Here is a 4,923-nt window from a genome sequence, read left to right on the forward strand (position 1 = left end):
TTAGAGTTTGGATATCTGGTGGACAGAGGTGCTGGGAGCTGACTGTAAGCTGACAGTCTACCCAACCCCCCACCTCACCTGCCTGATTAAGTGGCAAAAGGCTGTGATGCTCATCCTGCCTCCCATGTTCCCTGGAAGGACTGGAAGGAAGTTACTTCTTTGTGTGAGGTTGTGTATGTTAAGTATTGGTGGGGGGTTTTCTGCACTTGGTGGAATTCTTGAGTTGCCTTGGAAACTGTATGCTAATTTCCACTTTGCCCTGTAAATAAAGAAGGGTGTAGTTTCTGGGGGCAGCCATGTTTTGCGGCTCTGCCAGGGTGGGAGTTACTGCTGGCAGGGAGCTGTAAAGTCCTTCTGAAACCCATCTTATATGTCTTTAATTCTTTGTCTATTTTCATTAAATTTGTACCGTTCCCACTCAGGACCCTGGAATATACTCGTCACATGGGTCATGACAGATGGCTCTTCAAAGTAAGTTGATATCATTTATATAAGCTGATTATATCAGAATTGTCTGAAATCAGCCAATAAGTTTTAGACATTTGGAAAATTCGATGTTCTCTTCTGACATGAAGAGCCAACCATTCTCTCTGTTGCTTGGGGGGCGGGGATAAGTGTTTCAATTCCTCTCTCCTACCATCTCATCACTTCTACTCTATAAATTCATACTCCCTGCCTCCGAAGTAATATTTTTCCTTTTCCTTATTTACCACTAAAAAGAGATTTTATACTTAGAAGGGAATCAATCAATAATAATATAATTCAATTAAATAAATTCATGGACAAAGGATGGCCTAATTCAAGAATCCAGAGTATCTAGCCACTTGGTGAAAGGAATTTCAGGAAGATGAAACAGAATTACAGAGAGGGAAATGACCAGAGGACTAACATGAACACTGATATATATAAGAAGTCACAGGAGTGTTCTAGCAATGGAAACAGTGACTATTGATCTAAACAAGCTCATAGCACAACATCGAGAAGAGGGGACGCCAGGTGTAAAGCCAGTATCCATGGCCCCCAACACAGCTGCCTGGCCCATGCAGGTTCGCATTGGATTTGGACAGTCGGTAATGAAACAACAGAGCCAAAAGCTGGTGGGCCATCAGCTTTAATCCTAGCTTGCACCCGGCAGGCAAGTAAAAACACATACTGGGCTCCAAAACCCACTCATTCAGTGCTCATAAAGCTACTGACTTATCCGAATTTCCTAGAATCAAAGGTTTCTAGCTCACCAGCCTTATTCACCTCTGCTCCCCATCTCCTTCCTTCTCCCTGCACAAACTCTGCACAAACTGACTTTTCCTTCAGCACTCTGCCATCTTGGCTGCTTCTCCTGGCCTCCTCCATGTGGCCTTTCTCTGCTCTCCTCTCTGCTCTCTGCTCTAATGCTAATCTCAGGAACCGAGAGAGCAAGCTCCCAGTCTGCCCCACTTTATAGTGTAGAAACCAAAACCTTTAATCCAATATACAAAATAGGTAAGTCTCTGATACAAAGTCCACCCCACATCAAGGGGTGGGAAAGGCTTAGTCCTAAAACCAAGCCCCAGGCTACAAGGATCCTGCCTACCCACAGCCCGCCCCCAACACACATTAATATCACCTGGGCGACGGTCTTCCACGTGATCAGCACTATCTTTAACAAAGTGAGCATGATATATTTTACCTGCCCAACACCAGGTTTGTTCCATTTGTGTTTGATTTTGAAATAAGGAACCTAAAGGGGGAGTCAGGAAATGTTATCTAGAACTATGTTACTTAGACACGGTGTAAATTCGTTACATGGACTAGATGAGTGTTTCCAGTTAAAAGTAAGAAATGATTGCCTTGGCTTACATGAATCAAAAGGTTAAAAGTGGTAGAATGGGTATTTCTGTTCTTAGTCATAAATCTTATAGTGCCATGTTAGTTTTTTAATGTGTATATGCGTTCATTTGAAAAAAAAATTAAAATAAATAATTATAAATTTGATTTGACCTCAGATAAAGAATTTGATAGCCCTGGCTGGTTGGCTCAGTGGTAGAGCGTCGGCCTGGTGTGCGGAAGTCCCGGGTTCGATTCCCGGCCAGGGCACACAGGAGAGGCGCCCATCTGCTTCTCCACCCCTCCCCCTCTCCTTCCTCTCTGTCTCTCTCTTCCCCTCCCGCAGCCAAGGCTCCACTGGAGCAAAGATGGCCCGGGCGCTGGGGATGGCTCTGTGGCCTCTACCTCAGGCGCTAGAATGGCTCTGGTCACAACAGGGCGACCCTCCGGATAGGCAGAGCATCACCCCCTGGTGGGCAGAGCATCGCCCCCTGGTGGGCGTGCCGGGTGGATCCCAGTCAGGCGCATGCGGGAGTCTGTCTGACTGTCTCCCCATTTCTAGCTTCGGAAAAATACAAAAAAAAGAAAAGAAAAGAATTTTATATATTTGATTTTGGGGGGAAAACAAAAAGAGAAACCAATAGCAAATTCACTATTTATTTTTGAAAAAGAGGGTCTAAAGTGAGATATTTAGCACAAATTACAACTGCATTGACTTAAATGTTGATCCTTACAAAAGCTGACTTTTACAATTACCCGTGAAAATTTGTTCATGTTTTTATCTGGTTTCTTAGCGCAGGGATTGAGTAACTTTCCCTTAAATTTGTCAGATAAGGGCTGACATTGGAGGCGCTGTGTATTACTCTTCAACTGAGCTGTAATCCTCCCGCCCCTTCTTCTCCCCTCCCACCGTTTGGAAGGGAACAGAAGCCAGCACTGCTGCATGTGCATCAAGCACAGGTTGCTGTCCCAGCCCGCACCGTGCAATGACCATGATCCCGCTTCCTGACAGCATTCCCGATCACTATACACCAGTGATCACAATGGCTGCTTAGTGACAAAAGGCATCATGACTAGAGACCAAGAGAGAAACAGGAACTCTCCACAGCTGTCATCATTGTAGCAGAGTGAAAACCAGACAGGGGCACCTCATTAAAGTCAGTGGAACCTCAACATTCCCATTCAATTCTACAGTAATTGGCGGTAGAGAGCAGAAGACTGAGCTGAGATAAATGTCACCTACTGTTTCTAAAGCAAGTCGTTAGACTGAGCCTGCCTGGATGGTTTGGGGCTGCCGACAGCCAGGGTCACGGCCGACCCCCGGGAGTGAGAAGCACAGAGACCTGAATGTTCTTGGCTGCACCCTGAGCATCTGCAGTCCTTGGCTGACAGCTGGCCACCCCGATTCTGACAGCCATTCTTGTACCAAGTGTTTAAAAGCAAAAGGAACCAAGCTATTTATTTTCACATTTTAGCTTTTGTCTTTTACGTTATGAGTAGTTCCCCAATTGATACTATGTATTCTCTAATAATCTTGTGGCCAACTCTTGGGAGTGATAGCAGAAATAGATTCTTTCCATCAAGAAAAAGAAACTGTCCAAGGTCTTTTAACATTAACATATAAATATATGCAACTGAATAAAACTTAACAAATTAGTTCATTTATTTGATCAAGAAATAGCTTTCTTAAAGAGATAGAAAGCTAAAAACTACAAGTTAAAAAATACGCAACAGGTTTAAAAGTCACATTTGCAGAAGTATGGATGGAGGCCCTGTGTGATTGGCTCAGTGGTAGAGCATTGGCCCGGCATGTGGATATCCTGGGCTGGACTCCCTGTCAGGGCACACAGGAAAAGTGACCATCTGCTCCTTTACTCTTCCCCCTTTCCCTTTTCTCTCTTTCTCTCTCTCTCTCTTCCCCTCCTGCAGCCATGGCTCCATTGGTTTGAGCTCATCGGCCCCAGGCTGAGGATGACTCCATGAAGCCTCTGCCTCAGGCCCTAAAAAAATAGCTCGATTGCGAGCATGGCGCCAGATGGGCAGAGCACAGGCCTCAGATGGGGGCTGCCAGGTGGATCCTGATCAGGAAGCATGCAGGAGTCTATCTCCCCTACTCTCACTTGGAAAAAAAAGTATGGATGGAAATTTTCCTTTTTCCTCAGCAAATAGGCCGAAACCCTCTATTTGCACTACAAACACATATCTTTAAAGTTTATGATGTCCTTATAATCAAAAGTAATTCATCGCACACTTAGTAAATATGATTGATTTTGATGAACCTGTTTGCTGAATGCCACTAAATATCTCACTTGAAATTCATCTTTTGAACACTGGAGACACATGTATAGACACATAACTTTTTGAAGTGGATAGACAGATTATTCTGGGCTATTTTCAAAGGCTCTACATACCCATGACAAGCTATTGCCTCTGACAAGACAAATGTGTGGACCCTTGCCTCACAATAATTTCTTTGGGTGTTTTTTTGTTTTATATGTTACTTCCCTAGTGGTACAAATCGTTTCACAGCACAAATGTGGGCTATTCCTATGACATCTCTACTGCTACTCTGTTGATAACTAGAATTCAGAAGACATTTACCAGTATCGGGGAAATACTTAATGGTTTAAAGTAAGAGCAGTAATTCAAGAACCTTCTTGCTATTTTGATAAATGTTTGTTGAGAAGGACATATGTCCTTTGCACTTTTTGATAAGAGCCATACCGATCATAAAAATAGCATTTTTTGAAAGAATTAGATAAGAAAAAAAGTACACCCCACCCAACTAGCTGGCTCTTTGGAGAAGACAACATCATCCTCAGCTGCCAGACCCTCCATCCTAAGGGTTCCATCTTCCGCTGCCTTTACCGCCCAGGAAATGTTACGGCTCCCAGATCCCCCTGTGCTCGGTCACTCTGTAATAATGTCTGGATCTGAAAGAGTCCCTTGTTTATCACACACACTTTAAGGGCAACAGAATGCAGTTCATTTGGCAGAGAGCGACTTTTAAAATCTAAGCTAAAAAAAACAACAACAACGGGGGAAAAAACCCCACAGATTTTTACAGGGAATTTATTCTACTCATCAGAAAATACCTGTTACTTTGATTCCAAAGATTGT

At 43.7% G+C, this 4,923-nt stretch overlaps 1 non-coding gene across 1 annotated transcript; it reads left to right on the top strand.

Annotated features, from left to right (window-relative positions):
• Positions 1-1,997: 1,997 nt before the first annotated feature.
• On the top strand, positions 1,998-2,073 carry TRNAT-GGU (transfer RNA threonine (anticodon GGU)). The gene has a single exon. It is a non-coding gene; the product is annotated as a tRNA-Thr (tRNA).
• Positions 2,074-4,923: the final 2,850 nt, after the last annotated feature.

The sequence above is a fragment of the Saccopteryx bilineata genome, chromosome 5 (genome assembly GCF_036850765.1).
Source record: "Saccopteryx bilineata isolate mSacBil1 chromosome 5, mSacBil1_pri_phased_curated, whole genome shotgun sequence".
Classification (NCBI taxonomy): domain Eukaryota; kingdom Metazoa; phylum Chordata; class Mammalia; order Chiroptera; family Emballonuridae; genus Saccopteryx; species Saccopteryx bilineata.